We start from the raw sequence: 17,309 nt of genomic DNA on the forward strand, positions 1-17,309 counted from the left end.
CACCCAACGACCAAGGCTCCCATACGCTGTACGTATGTACGTGCGTTTCGGGGTACCACAGTCTCTACTACTGTAGTACTATAATGAATGCTTGAGGACTATAAATCTTGTGGAGGGGATCTATGATGTCAACTGGCTCAAGATAGTAGTAGTGGTAGTGGTGGTGACGGTAGTGGTGGTGGTGGTGGGTTGAAACCAGCGAACGAACGAGAATTCCAACCAACCCACCAACTAACTCAGTGAATGGGTAAGAGGTGGTCTGCCTTTTAGATCAGTGAGCATCCATCCCCCATCGAACGAACCCCCCACCCAAGAATCCCTCCTCCCTGAGCAGAACCAAACCTCAAAATTGCTCGAAACTCAAAATAGTCGTACTGATACAATTTACTGCTTCTCTATTTTTTTTCACTGCCCTCTGTGTATGTGTGTGGATATCTGTTTGGTGTCGTTTTTGTTACTCCTAAAGCGTCCATTTCCTCCTTTTCAGAGTGCATTGCGAGGACCAACCATTCTCATCAGCGCGTAATAATGGCCATATTTGAACCACCCATTCAAAAACTCGCACTCGAAAAAGTGTCTATTGGAACTCAGGATCTGAAGTGGCAACGAAGTCTTTGGTGACATTAATATTGAGCCCCCCCCCCCCCCCCCCAATCTCTCTCAAGTAATGCCAACCTCATCTGTAGGACTCTTTCTTGGTTTACCTGTTAACTTGGAAAACCCAACTTCCCTCCATCTACCCATCCATCCGTCCATCTATCCATCTAGAGATTATATGGGGTCAACAAGTCCCTCTCTGCTCACATACATTCATCACGAGTTCAAGGACTGGTTTAGACTTACATATGACAGGACCGTGATCTGATGTTAGGCCATAAATTACCTAGCGGGTAATTTCGAGCTCCAATTGGCGGGAATACAAAAAATATCCAATGGAACAGATGGAACAAGCTCGCATGCCCAACTCCGTATGGTGAGCGACTTCCATGTAGTTGGAATGGCGGGAGAAGAATTGTCAAATAAAACGGCTAGGAATCTGCTGGGCATCAATGACCCAAGAGGGCGGGAGGCTGTCTGACCTCAATCCTGGAGGGTATTAGAACGATGCTTCGGTTCGCCAGGTGGTCCTTCCCATACCAGAACAATGGATGAACGGAGGCGCCCAAGAATGAGTAGGAACAAGACGAAAACGAAGAAGGACACGATGGAGTCCATCCACCGTCTATCATAATTTATATGGTCATTTTATGGGCCAAGTCGTTGGGCTGAGTCTCCCCCTAAGACAGCTAAGGAAATAGACTAACAGCAGGGGATATGTTCCAACTTTGGAGACAAGATGACTTCCACCACAATTTCTATCCCAGTTACACGGCCGCTGTTACGGGTTACATGGGCAACGTTGGTGCTTGGTACGTATGTCGTTCATTGTGCGTTCGTCGCTGGTGAGGACTATAATACGGCCGGCTAGCTCAACTTTGGCCAAATGGGTGGGTGGGTGGATGGATGGATGGATCTTTCAATGGATTGGTCTCATAGAGGGCTCCATAAGAAGAACCACAATAGCATCCATCTAACAACACCAACACCACCAAGCTAATAGCTTGCTGCTTAATCCAAAGGTAGATGGTTCAAAGTGTGTCCGCTTTCTCTATACTCACACCTCTATCTTGCTAACAAGTTGGTCCAAGGGCTCCTCCATGTTGACCCACTAGGTACTGTGCAGCCCATGAGGCTCTCTGACTTGCGTCGGAATGAGAAGTGAGGGGCTGTTACTGCTGTTGTCACTGCTGCTGTTGCTGATTTAGGACATGATCGGCTGCGGTCTTGGTCGTCTCGAGCAAGGTGCCAAGGGAGGGAAGGACCATCTCCGCTGTCAAGTCAATGTAATTTGAGAGATTTATGTCTTTTCATAGAACGTCAATAGAAGTCATCTCTCGTGTTCTGTTCTTTCTCAAACAGCCCAAGCCTAGAAGTTGGCCGAGTTCGAAGTTAGACCGTAGGTTAGTCAGTCGGTCCTCGCCACGACCGCCCCGGCCGCCAACGACCGGGTGAGACACGAGAGGAGTTTGGCCATGTGTGGTGGTTCAATACACGCACAAGCACACACAAATGACAAAGGGACCATGGGGGAAATTAGAGTTGTGTCGGATCCAATAGCAGACTTTGTCTTCCCACTTGGATCGCTGTCAGCAGAGTCTCTCCAGCCACCTTTTACATTTGATGACCAAGTAACCCATTTCAAACTCGTCGGCATGAAGTAGAGTATATGCCTAAGATTCACATAGACCTTGTTTGCTGCGTCGAAAAGTCTCATATGGGTACGAGTATAGCGAGACTCCCTCCTGGGCAAGCATTGGTCTGCTCGTGTTTAAATGCCCTTTGGTCAGGAATTTTCTGGACATTCTTCTTGTTCTGCCACACATTTCCTATCCCCCAAGCCGCTCTGGCTCCAAGCTAAGGAAAAGAGATAAAAAAGCCACATAAAATTGAAGAGTAAAATCTGGTTCATCCGCCTTGTTAAGAGCCTCCTCGTGATGGACGTCATTCTCGTTTTCGTCACTCCACAAGTCGTCGTCGTCGTCAACGTCGTCACCGTCATCATTGAGTTCGTGGTGCTCGTCATCGTGAGTTTGTGAACCAACCGCTCCGCATTCACCCACAGAATGAGTGGATGATGACGATACATACTGGATGTGTGTACGAACTTCCCTCTTGGTTTTGACGTTTGCACAGAGGAGCGAGTAATTATTTTAAATGGGGAACAATAAATCACTCTGAGTGGAAAAGACGAAATTCATGGCTATTGATGTCTCTTTACTTAAGTGTATTGCAGCGTTGTTTCTAGTACTCGGTACACGAGTACAGTACCTACCTCGACCATTCCTACATGCAGCCTAAAGGATGACGACACCAAGCAGTGCCTAGCAGCTAGTAGCTCTTTCTTTCCTATTGCCTCGCTTCCCATCCTTCCGGAGGCTGAGAGGGAAGCCAATAAATGCACCTCGTGTGCAACCAAAGCCATAAAACCTACAATTCATGCCATGGGTATATTTGTCAAATCAAAATAATTACTGCCTCTGCTGACAGCCAGGGATCAACCAGCCCCGGCTGTGGCGACCAACTTGGAATCGAGTCCAACCTCGAAGAGTCTCCAACTTCCAACTTTCAGTCCGCCAACCCATCGACAATGCATGCGGAGACACATAATCATGAGTTGGATGGGACCCTAAAGTACCGTACCTAACAAATATTGTTGTTTGTAGTGGGTGGATTGCTTAAGCGACATGATGAGTGTCGTTATCGGTGCTGGGGATCATCATCAACGTCGTTGTACATGATACACCAGTGCGTAACGAGATTTTTCATTAAGCTAATTGACTTTGATTACAGAGCTGAGAGTTTTTGATCTACTTGCACATTAACCACGGCGGCGGATATTCAGAGCCCCTGACAATCACCGAAAACCTAATTGTGAGAAGACACAGAGGACCATACACCAAGCACTCACAGTCCTATTTTTATCCAAGACTAAGTTCCCCACGGCACGTGTGGGATTATTCATTCGACATAAACTTACTTCAATTTGAACCACACTACAACATAGTCCTTGCCCTACCCTTCACCCTTTTGAGATATGAGCGACGGATTGACTTTCGGTGAGCAAATTGTGAGAGGTTGTGTGAATTGATAGGGCGCCCCTCATGTTCCTCGTCTTTCCTTTCAAGTCAACCCTTACTCTTCAAGTGGTAAGATAAACGAGGCCTGAAACGACTGCAATTTATCTTGTCGGAAGGGGTATCTCACATTTATGTGCATTATTATGTATTGATAGCTGCGGACAGCTCCTGCCTCCACCCTGAGAAACTACAGCAACGGCGATCATGATGGATGGGTGCATCAAACAATTAACAGCAGGATATTATGTATATACAAACAACATTGAACGTACATTAGTGCAGAATTTTCAAGCATATGACCTTGCAAATAAGCAACTGTTGGCCGAAGATTCCCACATGGCATTTGTTATTGTTTCGCCGCCAATGGTGTTTTTGTAGTTCGATATTAGCGTGCCGAGGGAATTAAAAGCCTCTTGATTATCTTTATGAATTGGCCGAGGAGCTGAGGAGCCCTCCCTGAAGCGAAATGCTATACTCAATATGCCGGAGAAGAAGGGACCGACGGGCGGCCAAGATCGGCTAAGATTTCCACTTCCAAAGCTGACACTGGCAAAAAAATATTCGGTGATTCATTTTTGAGCCGTTTTTCACTCCAATGCGTGTATTGCAAGTGCATAATGACAAGTTTAACGTGCGATGAAATAAATACATATACATGTGCGAAAGGAAACTTCTACAGTAACTAAACTCGAAGTATTTGATTCTTAATTCGAGATTGAACAGAATTGATTTCAGCCTTTGACCAATGTGGTCAAAATTCAGCGAGACCATTTTGTACCAGTGCTAACATTTCGTACGTGGTAGGGGTTGAAGAACAAAATGTGTGTTCTTCATGCATATTTTAACGCCCCTTTAAATTTCTACTTCGCCCATTTGACTCTCTGAAATCTGGTTCTGAATTCACGATGGCATAAAATGAACTCAAATTACAATCTCAGTCCTATCGTAGCTCTCACCTACTCCTTTTAGAGAGACGAATTAAGCTAAGCATCAAACCATTTCAATGAGGTTATCCAAGTAAAGCTATGTGTACACATGGGCATGATTGGTCCAAAGCCCGCGTACAACCCTAAACATTCAATGGTTCGTAAATCAAGTGCCTCTTCTCTAATGGGAGGACTTTTTTCCTAGTATGGGGGCTGCTTCTCTTAGTTCGGGTCAGAAAAGGCGATTCTCGGCCCAAGCAAAGGAAGCAAAAAGCGAATCAACCCTTTCGTTCGGTTAGCGCTTGGTTTTCCATGGGCCGAGGCAAATCTAACCTGGTTCCCTGTGGCAAACCTCAAAAATCTTCCAAAGCTCACACTTCTGCTCTTCTCTCAAGGATGTACGACGCTCTTAAGATGAACGAGAGGTGGAAAAAAGATCATGGACACTTGGGGTGATGCTGGCTGGCTTTGCTGTGCTTGCTAACGAGAAATATAGTGAACCAAATTCCAGAGTTCGTGGACGTCACCGAGTCGACTTTTCTGAGCAAAGCGCGGTACGCAGGTATCAGTGACATCCATTTGGATGGGAGGGCTTCACGTTCTTCTTGTGCTTGGTACCTTTTTTGGATTTGGCTGCGTTTAGGTGCTTTGGTCTTCGTGACAAGTTTTATCTCGAGCCGCAACGGCTATCCATTTGATTAGGTTCACAGCCCAGACCAAATCAAAGAAAAGCATTATACTCTAAAGGGGCCATTTCTCAAGTCAGCACTTTTGTTCCACTCCGATAAGGGGACTATCATCTTGGATGGTGGACAATGTCCACCCCAAACACTTTCACTCTCTAGTCCTGGCATGGTTGGCGGCATATTCCGATTTCGGCCGCTAATTTACGTGGCTTATCCCCGTTGTAAGAACTCGAGTCTAGCCTTTCGAGTAGTATAGTAACTAGCTATCCACACTGCACAGTATTTTGGTCCCATCCTCTTTACATGGCACTAAATAACTGTATGCACGAATCAGCGAGCTTGAAAAGTGCATCCGGCTTCAAGCTGATAGCTTTGGCAGAACGTAGGTCCCATGGGCCAATGATTGGCGAGGGGAACCCCGGGTGTTTCAACTTTCAACACAATCCGACCCAAGTCCGCACAACTGCTCCTCGTCCATCACCCTTTGATGGGATTGTTTTGGAAACGCCAACTGCTTCTGCGCTCATTTCACGTTGGACCCGTTCTACGTACTGTACATCGATAGGAGACATCAATGCCTGTCCTGGACATGAAGTACATTTCACATGAGAAGATTTTAGTGGTGGGTGTGGGATTTGGTATTTTTTTGGCTTTTATATTCCAGTGTGTTACGTTAGCTGGTTGCTTTATTAACCAGTCTAGACAATTGAGATGGCACAAAGATTGATTGTCTCTAGTTGTTACATTTAAACTGAAATGGGTGATAAGGATGAAAGCATGTGAATGAACGATCATTGATAGAGATTTGAACAAATAAAATTGATTTATATTGAGATCTTGGCCCACATACGTCTAATCACTTCTGCTTTTCATGACAACCCTAAGGAAGATTATCAACAAGTACGTATAATCACACTTTGTCATTAGTCATACAGGAGTTCAAATCCAGTTTTATGCCAAGTAGGTAAAGACAAATGTTACGGAGAGATTGGTGCCGGAAAATCAAAGATCTTGAATATAAACCCTTATGAAAGAAAGATTTTGCACTTCCTCCAGGTCTGTCATTGGATCCCGATGCTCCTTCCCCGTAGCAAAATGTCGATGAGCATAGGCTCAATCCGCTCTTTCTTTTTTCTAAGGGGTAGGCCAGGGGTCTTCAGTCTCCCAAAGGTTTGTTAGGGAACACTATGTCGGGGTTTTTGTGGTCGTAAAATTTGAAAACAATACGAACTCACAAGGCGTTCGGGGGGCTTGAAATTAGGGTGGCAGGATTTAAAGGCGAACGAGTCGGAAAACTACCCGGCTGGATGACCCGGGATTGGAGGAGGCTAGTTTGCATTTGTGGTGGCACTGAGCTGCTAATAGACGAGGTCCGAGTATCACCATCTCATATGTGTAGTAGATAATGTGAATGGTGGGCCGAGGAGTTTAGCCATGGAGTGAGTTCATTCGAGACCTCTTCAAGACAGACGACCGACCACGAGGAACGAGTGAGACGCTTGAACAAGACGACGGCGACAGCGAAGAAGAAAACGAAGACGAAGAGATAGAGGGAAAGAAAGAGAGAACGACGTGGATGGAGAGAAACCGAACAGCTCGAAGAGCCATAAATTTAGTGTAATTACAGTTTGCCTGCGCTGCAAATGGCCACATAAATAAGTCCGACCCCGACGCGGGTAACAGGCGGCAGCCTGGTCGGTCCTAGCCACTCAACTTTGGATGGAGTGAAGAGTTACAAACAGCAGTTGCGTCCATTCAGTCTCAGGCTCTCAGCTCCCCATGGAACAGCACTAGCAGCAGCAGTAGCAGCAGCAGTAGCAGCAGAAAGATCATGGCTTCAAAGGCTTTTTTTTCTTTCTTCAAGCAGGAGGAAAGACGAAGACGAAGACGAAGAAGTAGAAGTAGACAATTTACTCCTTTGGTGGTTCTTTGAGGTTGATCTGGCCCCCAGATAACCATTATTATAATGATGAGGGAAAAATCAAGCCAGTCTCTGCCAGCGCTAAGATTAGTTACGAGAGCACACCGAGATTTGGGGTATGATGTACGTCCACCGATCTTCTCACATGGGTTGCTGCAACGAGGCCGTGGGTTTTAAAGGCTTCCTCCGAAAGAAAAGAATCAACGGAAGTCTACTAAATTGGAATGGCCAGATGATGCGATTTGAATTAAAGAATCTCTTCCCATGTTCTTTGGGGTCTGACTTAATCCATTTTTATCTCGGAGACTCGGGACGGCAAATGTAGTCTTAGTCCTCCCCAAGGGTCAACGAGGGACTCATTCATTCGTTAGGGCTTGTTTGTTCCCTACAAATAACGGAGAGCCAAGCAGCCACATCTTTCCATTTACTCAAATGGAGTTCTGCTACTCCATACTCTCGGCTACCCTCCTTGCCTCCAATCTAGCTCCAGTTCCACGGCCATCCAGTCACCCCAATCTAACACCCTCGGAGGAGCAGAAAAAAAACCTCCGGCCCAACTAATAAAGTGCTGCGAGGAACGAAATATGAGAATAGGGCAACAAATTTGGACCATTCCCGTCGTCATAAGGAAGATCTTGAGCGAAGGAATCCTTGAGCGGGTACCGTAGAGTCCTGAGCAGGAAGATGAGTTATGCTGATAGTTTGAGCACACACCCTCACACACACACGCACCATCACGCACACGCCCTAACATATCTTGTAGCATGCAGACGAGCAGCCTTCTTCTCGAGTCGAGTCGTCCCATGTGATCCAATCTCAACCTGGGATGGGTGGTTGTTCCATTTCGAAAAAAAACACGGCTAGGGTGGGTCCAATCCTGGTACAGTGAATTCAGGATATAGAGGGGAGTGGAGATGTGCTGTCTCTCGAGCCATCCAGTCTTGGTCCCTCTGAGGGCGAGAGATGGATAGATTATGGCCGAGACAAGTAAGTTACGATATGAGTTTTCTGATAGCTCCATCAGCTGATGTCGATCTGGTTGGTTTGCTCCGCTCAAGCTCAGCCAAATCATCATTTCCATGACATGGAGTTGGTGGAGAGACGAAATAAACTAAATACTCCAGACGAAAGGGCGGGACGGAGTGCATCCCTCGATAATCCAATCCTTGAATTGGTTCGTACCACAGTAACGACAACTCAATTACAGAGCAACATCCTTCCAAACGCGTACCTCGGTCTATTGAGGAGTTTTAGTTGGTTCCAAGCTCCTTGTGGCTCGCACCTAGCTTTTGCTCTTTTCTGTTTCAAATTGTTGAAGTCCACTTGGTCGACAGAATTCTTTCCGGTTTCTTTTTTAATTAGAAAATGATTCCATCCGTTCCACAGAGTCGTTCTGATCCCCTCGAATAGTTCTGCACAATATTCAGTACAAAGACCAAGATGTCGTTGGGAAAAGGGGTTGGAAATTGTTCTCATTTCCAAGGGACACAGAGCTGAATGAGGAAAATTCGTTCTTCGACAATTGCCAAGTTCCAATTTCGAAAACGGCTTCACTCAGCTCTCCACTCGTTGTATCCCATATTCGATAGGATTGACGATGAAGGGCTCACATACTGTACTACACTATCACAGAGTAGCAATACAGTCGGATTGAGAATGGGGCGAGGGTGTAATTTGTATAATTGAGTCCAACCCTTTACAGTCTGAATGCGAATGTATCACCCTCATTGTATCTTTCTTCATTGACAAGTTTGGCCCAACCCATGGATGTCTTTTGTCCAACTGAAAGAATGACTATTTAGAGATTGATTCCCATCGGAGGAGTCTGTAATGATTCGCTTTTGTATGCGTTTTATGCCCTTTTAGCACAGTTAAGTATGTCACCCTTCTAACTGAAAGGCAGCCAAAACTGTTATGCGTACATACGTATGTGAAATCAACATGGCTCATTGAAGCTTGAAGCGATAGTTAAACGTTGTCTTTTTGTAATCAATACCACGATTGTATTTAACACTTTGTCATCCGTGAATCAAGAGGCAAGATCCGAGAGGGTTTTCAATTTAACCAATGAGCAGCTGTTCGGCTAAAGGCTAGACACTCTCCTGGATATCAATTACCAAAATGTGAGGCGAGAAAAGTAATGTTAGCCCTTTCAGCCAAGGATTCGAACCATTGGGTCGTGTTAGTATGGTACATACTGCGAGGCACGGTATATACATTCCCGTACATGCAGGCTTGAATTGGCGAGTGCATTGGCTGCCTTTGGTGTCAACGTATTTTATTGAATGGCTCCTAGTACAATACAAAAGCCATCACCAAAGAGGAGAAGGCGGAGAAAGAAAGAGAAAAAAAGATAGGAGAAGGCGGAGGAGGAGGAGGAGGAGGAGAAGGAGGCGAAGGGGAGTCTGCCTACCCAGTTACCCAACACTGAGGGCTTCGATATGAAAAAGTTAACTAATTTTACATTGTGCTGAAAGAGTCGTAAATTGTCTTGGCAAGAATTTCCCTTACCTCCCTGAACCGACACCATGCCATCAATGCATGACTTCCACTAGGTATATACTCATGGAGCACAGGGTCGGGCACGATTAAGGTATGGGACTCATTGGTAAACTGGCCTGAGGGAGCTTAACCTGTCATAATTTGCCGTCATTGAGCCCAAAGCTGGGCCTTTTTCAAATGAAATCCAAGGGGCACATGGGATAGATAATTTAAATTTAGCATCTCCGATAGAAACCTCCAGAGAGAAGGGTGAGTTTCTCTGACAGTTTAGTGTTGCACATCATTTGAAAGTTGGATATGATGCTTTTAGCTTAGGGATTTTCAGTTACCAAAAATAAGCTATCCAGCAGTAAGTTTTTATTATAAAACACATAAGTGTACTTTTTTAGGGCACTGATCAACACTCACAGACGGAGAAACCAATCTAATACCGGATTTTGAAACTGCCCATCGGAATTGCAAATGGATAACTAGCCGGTTGATATCAAACCACCGACACCAACACCNCCCCCCCAAAAAAAAAAATTCAATTGGTTCCAAAGACGAAAATAATATCAATCACCTTTTTTGTGCCAAACCCTGTGCGTGTATTGAAAGTACAAGAAAGGCCTCTTGGTTGCTCTCCTGGCTCCCTGCCACACATACCATATGTGGTACAAACACCCTTCTCCTTCCTTGGGCGCCGAGGAAACAACCGAAGACCTCCAAAGCTCGAGAATGGTTTTAAAATATGGAGAGTGAGTCCACCAACTCCAAAAGAGCCATGATTTACAATCTGACGACGATCAAAGTATTTATGGCTGCTCATATGAAATCACTCATCGGCGATGAGATTCAACAGGATGGCTAGCTCGCATGGTGAGCAATCTTGTTATGGGACTTGACCTCACACGAAGGAACACTAGCTGGCTTGTCGTACAAAACATCTTTAGTCTACCCTCTTGGAACCTTCTTGAGCGAAAATAAATCCTAATGGAAATGCGCGGATCAGGCGTCATCTCGTGCCATGCAGCTATAAAACGAAAACGAGAGATATGGGTAATAAGTTGACAGAATGCACTCGGAATTGAGAACGTCACATTCAAAGTGATCTATGAGGAGGGCAATAAATCAGCAAATTGCAGTCTCAAGTTCAAGGACTTCCAAAGCCTTGGCGGCTCACCAACTACTAACAACTTGGCAATCTCGTGCTCTCTTGCCAAATGTGGTGCACATGGAATGGACTTCACTGACGAATGGTTACGGCTCTACTTACTCACACATGGCATTATTGAAATGGAAGATGGCCATTGTTCCAAACCAATTGGGAATGCAATTTGGCAGTCGATCAGAGAGATGCAACTCGAATGGATCACGGCAAATTGTCTGGTTTATGGCAGTTTCCGTTAATACGATCTGCCAACGACATTGTGCCAATTCTCACATTATCCCCGGATTTCACCCGACATCAAATCGGCGCTTGGTTTCCTCTAACAAGAGCTGACTTGAGAAGGTACAACTGACTGAGATATTGAGAGACTGACTGACTGACTGACTAACTGGCTGACTGACTGGCATTTGCTCTTCAAACCGCCGAATTGAGATTAATTTCCTCACATTAGAACTTGAGGTCCATAAATCAAGAGGATTTCCTCCCCCCTGAACACCAAAAAAGCCCTATATTTGAGATCCCAGAAGGGAAAGAGTCTCGTTAGGTCAGCTGTTCGGGGCAAGTTTCCAGATTTGGATGCAATTTCATTTAAAAAACCCGAGAGAGAATGGGCAACAAAGGGAAAAAAAACATCAAAAGATGAAGTAATGCAGGCAACTAAAATTTCAAAATTGCTTTGATTTTGTCGGAGCGTCGGCTGAAGCCTTCTCAACGTGGTTAGATGTTTCGGAAACCATGAAATGGATGATGTGAGTTAGTGTGGCGGCATTCCGTTCTGCTATTTCAAACGCCTTCTTGCGCCGCTTCTCACCGCTTTTGATTCACCTTTCCCCGTTGAACCTCGTTGCTCAGGTGCGAGGAAGCAATCGGAGAATGGTCATGGGGAGGTTGCGTGAAACGAAGCGGTGGCGGCCGTTCCATGATTTATGGCTTTTCCGCCACCTCCCAATGCGGCGTTGGGGTGGTCTCCCGTTGACTACAAATAAACTTACAAATTACCAAGATACAGTGTCAGACATATGGACTCTGTTATGCTCAATGAACCGTGATTTGAGGGCCCAAGCTGTTAATTAACGGGCCACAGAGTTTCAGACGAATATCAAAGGATAGGATGGATAATTTTCTATTTCTGTATGTCTGTGGTTATTGAGACACACATGACTAGAAATCGCTCCATGAATGTGTTTAATCGTCCCTCAGCATTTTCTTTGAAGATTAACGGGTCAAATCAGTTATTTGGCTTCATTTGGGATTTGAATGAAACATGTGTAATACTGCAATATCTAATTGTTAGATCCCGAAAGAGAATACTGTACAAGAAAAGACTTCATACATAGCTTTCAGCCATTTCAAAACTTTCAGGAAAGGCTGATTTTCATCTTTTCATCCTTCTCATTAACTATAAATCTCCAGTATTTGATTATGTCCCTCTTTGTTCTCCATTGTGATTTTGTTAACTGAGTAGTTGCTTAATCGAATGTTAGAATTACATCATTGGCGCAAGTTATTCATCAGAAGCCTAAAACAAAAGTTTGAAAAATCACCCAGTATATCATGAGAGAGGTCGTCAAAAGTCGCAAATTTGTGTTTTGATTTGAGACTCAAAACAAATGATTGAATCATGAGACGTTAATTTTAAACATTTTGCCACCTTGGGGCGCCTCAAAAATTTAGCTGGTTTTGTCCATATTTCTGCAAATCCTAAGATTTGACTTTTTTCAGTCAGCATGTGATACTTGGCGATGCCAGATTTTTCCCCCGATTTTTACCATGTCTACAAATATGGATATTTTTAAATCCTGATCTTCACCCCTTTTACAAAATTGAATTGGTTAGTCTGACAAACATGCTTATTGGCTTAGCTTTTCAGGCATCCCATTCTTTCTTGAGTTTATCTTGTCAAACAAATAATAATGATACTCTTGCGACTCTCTGCCATGTCAATTTGTAAAATGTATAAAAGTGCGTGAATTAATATACGCAGACATCGATAAAAGAATGAAATAGTCAGAATGATAAAATAACTGACAAGAATGTGATATCACAGCAAAGATGACTAGACTTGGTTCAGTGCACTTGAAAAATGTAGACCGAGGCAGACAGTACAAAAACAAGTAGGCAGAGGTAAAGGATGAAAATCTTGGTTATGGCAGTACATAGAGTGGGTGGGTCAGATTGCACAGATTCTTTGTCAGCTGGGAGCAGGACAAAGGTGCACGAACGCCAATATTCCGAAGGGATGTCGAGCCAAGAACAAAAAAAGGTTTTAGCAAGCCCTTGACCGGGAAGGACAGCTTGTGTTAGAACACCACCTCCGGAAAGGTTAGGTTCCGAACACTGATGGACAGTAACCTTACCAGCCCGATGTTAAGCGGCTCCCTTTCACAAATGAAATACATCCATGAATTATTGGCATATTGGAGCAAGCCGATGTATCGTTTGAGGAACTTGGTAAAGGTGGCATCGACAAAATTTTTATGGCGGATTGGGCGAACTTGGGAAGTTTCAAGTGAAGGCCGTAGAAGAAGATTGGGATGATGCAAGTCCGGGAGAGTTGAAGAACTATTGAAAGTGGAAGGTTTTGGATGGAAAGCCTATTGCATAAGTATCCGATCCTCGCCCTGACATTGATTGCTGAAGAGTTGAGATGACTGTTGAAGGAGAGTTGGGTAGAGAAGGTGAAACCGACATGTTTAAAATCATTCATTTCGAAACTTTACACTTGCCATTCCCAAAAACTGTTACTTAGCCCTCATAAAAAGATGGAGTCTTCTGTGGTTCAACTTTTTAGAATTTTTGACCTGTGGGATTCAATTTAACTCATAACAATGAACATGCGATTAAGTCATAGAATATGCGATGAAGTGTCAAAGTATGTTGTCAAAGTATGTTGTTTTTCTGTATTGAAACAAAACAAACCAACATGATTATAATGAAGCTTTCTTTTTAATGCAACATCCGCTTCTGCTTCTGTGNCTCCCTTTCACAAATGAAATACATCCATGAATTATTGGCATATTGGAGCAAGCCGATGTATCGTTTGAGGAACTTGGTAAAGGTGGCATCGACAAATCTTTATGGCGGATTGGGCGAACTTGGGAAGTTACAAGTGAAGGCCGTAGAAGAAGATTGGGATGATGCAAGTCCGGGAGAATTGAAGAACTATTGAAAGTGGAAGGTTTGGATGGAAAGCCTATTGCATAAGTATCCGATCCTCGCCCTGACTTTGATTGCTGAAGAGTTGAGATGACTGTTGAAGGAGAGTTGGGTAGAGAAGGTGAAACCGACATGTTTAAAATCATTGACGATTTCGATTGGGCTATTGCTGTTGTGGAGGAAAATGGGTGGCAGACGGCCTTTACGGAATATCAAGAGCTTCGTCTTGATGGCATTGACTCGAGGGCCGTTATCTTGGCATTAAGCGTGGAGCGCATCGAAGGCATTTTGCAATTCCACGGCTCAATGAGCCAAGAGAACAAGAAGGAGAAAACCATTCATTTCGAAACTTTACACTTGACATTCCCAAAAACTGTTATTTAGCCCTCATAAAAAGATGGAGTCTTCTGTGGTTCAACTTTTTAGAATTTTTGACCTGTGGGATTCAATTTAACTCATAACAATGAACAATTGGCAAAAAGTAATCTTTAAATACCATCATATCAATTCTAGGAAGACTCAATTGTAGCCCTTCAATGTCTGGAAGGGTGTTTTAAATTGGTGCTCGGGGAAAAATAAATGAAATTTCAATGTGATCTGCTCTATATTGACCTCAGCCACATGCACGGGTGATTGAGGTCGGAGTTGCCAAAAATCTACACTTATTTTGGTCAATATTTTTTTCTGCGTTTCGGAAGAAAACTCTTAATCTTTGCAATCGAGACCGACGAGAGCAAGACATTATCAAATAATTCTTAAAGCCAATTGATCAATTAAGTTCCTTAAGATGTTTCTCTGGTCGTTTCTTAAACTACAGACGGCCAGAATATGTTTTATCCGTTTTAAGTCCTAAAAAAGGTTTATTTTCATATTAATCATATTTCATATTTTTTCTGGCAATTGTGACCGAAGAGAGTAGGAAATTGTTACAGGATGTGGGCCAACTGACCAATTAGGTAATTGTTCATAGAGAAGTGTTCCATTGGCAGGTTCTTAAACTTATCAATACAGATAATCATGCCAATCATGAATTATATGTTTCATGTCCTAAAAATGTCCTAGTGAAAGCTAGGTCCCCAGTTTGATTCTCCGCCCCGTTTTTCTTATTTTGACTTTTAAATGCTGACAGTACCCACATACAAAGAACGAACCTGACACTGGGCAATATCATTTTTGCCTTTTGGAAAAATTGGAAAAAGTGTTCCTTAGCCAACAAGGCTCACCCCTGAAAGTGTCAATAAAATTCTAAGGGCTTGTGACCCTGCTGGACAGTTGGCATTTGCTTGCTTGCTTGTCAATAAATATGCCTAATGGACTAAACCAGGGACTGAGCGCTAGTGTTCTTGACAAAACTAAATGCACAAGCACAATCAAATGATAATACAATGATATTCAGGATGGCTTGAGTGAATCAAATTGTTCTGGTTGCCTGTCATCCACGCATTTTAGCAGGATTATCCGGCTGATTAAGTATGTAAATCAAGTCATTGAGGGACTACAGAGTCATGAGTGAGTTGATGTTGTCTATCTCGACTTTACCAAGCCCTTTGACAAGGTAGAACATGGCTTTTTAGTAAACAAGCTTCAATGAAATTGGGATCCAAGGCAAGGTTCTAAATTATTTAAGAAGCTTCAATTGTGGTAGGAAGCAATTGGTTAAGGTCGAGGGATCCCTTTATGACATACATGATGTCAAGTCGGGTGTTCCTCAGGGCCCCATTTTAGGTCCTCTCCTTTTCATCATCTTCATTGCTCCACTTCAGAAGCTGAGTATTAGTAACAATGTCAGTAGCTCTTCATCTGCTGAGGCCTGTTTTTTTAAACGTTCTTACCTCGGAGTTGAAGCTTGGACGTTAGGCAGAATGAGTGTTCTTTCGCCACTTCAGTAAGCCATGGACTCCAGGACTAAGTGTAGTTTCATACTGAATAACTCCCACGCACCAAACTCAGAGGTATGACCTCTATGAAACTCGCCTCTGATGATACAAAATTAGTTTGTGGTAGGAATGGAAAAAATTCCTGTTGTCTAGTTTAGGCGCTAGATCAAATCTACTCTTGTGTTGCTTGGAGTAATGTGGCATTGAACGGAATGAAAGTTTCAATTGTTGCATGCAACAAGATGCTAGTTTGATGTTTCTTTTGAAGAGAATCGAGACCCTGTTTCAAGATTAGAATATTGCTCAATTTTAGATGCACCCTTTTCTTGGCGGTGTTGATATATACACATAATTCTCGCGTGCAATCATTGAATACGAATATCTTACTTACAAATATCAAGCAAGACTAGAGATTCGTCCTTCAATGGCTTTTTAAAAGGCCCGCTAGAGCGCCAGATTCGCTATGCTTAGGGAACTCAGGAGATACGTCCAAAGTTATGTGGTAAACATTAAATAAAATTCAAATTTTCGGCCTTCTCTTGGTCAACTCCATAAACTTTTGACAGGATAACTTTGAAACGAGCCACTTTACAAGTAACTAATATAAAAATGACCTGCTCTGAATTGAAGAGATCTACGTTTCTGATTTGTCACTTCAATTTGACAATCGGCTAAGAACTGCTATGACCAAGAGCAGGCCGATTTGGCGGGAAGCTCGTTCACAGGCCACATTCTTATAAGGTTTCAGTGCTTTGAACAACGCACTGTGTTTCGTTTAGGCGCGGACAAACAACCTTGAAGAGCTTAGGGCATGGTAAAGGACTCTGGCAGTTGAACCTTTATTTCATTTATCAAAAGCCAGATATTATTCTACTGACATGTAAAAAGATTGTCTCAGGATATTCCAAGATTGATATGAATTGGTAGAATAACATAAAAACTACTTCCAAGTTCAAAGTTAAATTATACCAGATGCCAGTGCGAATTAAAATTTGTTTAGTTTGTTTAAGGCAGAAACTTTCATAACTTATTTTTTGGGCAGATATAGAATAAGGTACTATTTTGCTGCGTAAGGAGCTATTAGCTCCTTAGATAAGATAAAAGTACATTTTCAAAGTACAACATAATGGGGAATGATAATCGCAAGACTTTTGATGCGTTATCAAACAAATAGCATAATACTCCTGGTTTCATTCTTACTTGAATGTAGTAAGCAGGGCTTGGAAATGTTTAATCATTTTTTTTGGAAATTTTAAGTGTATTTTTGACTTTAAGCAGGCTTATATCTTTGCGTTAAAAAAAGTTTTTTATGAGAATATTTTTTTTCGTGCTTTTAAGTTTCTTTTAGTGATTTTATGACTCTCAAAATGATATTTTTTTTTCGAGTCCAGGTAATAAGTGTTTCTTGAAACTT

The sequence above is a fragment of the Tigriopus californicus genome, chromosome 11 (genome assembly GCF_007210705.1).
Source record: "Tigriopus californicus strain San Diego chromosome 11, Tcal_SD_v2.1, whole genome shotgun sequence".
Lineage (NCBI taxonomy): Eukaryota > Metazoa > Arthropoda > Copepoda > Harpacticoida > Harpacticidae > Tigriopus > Tigriopus californicus.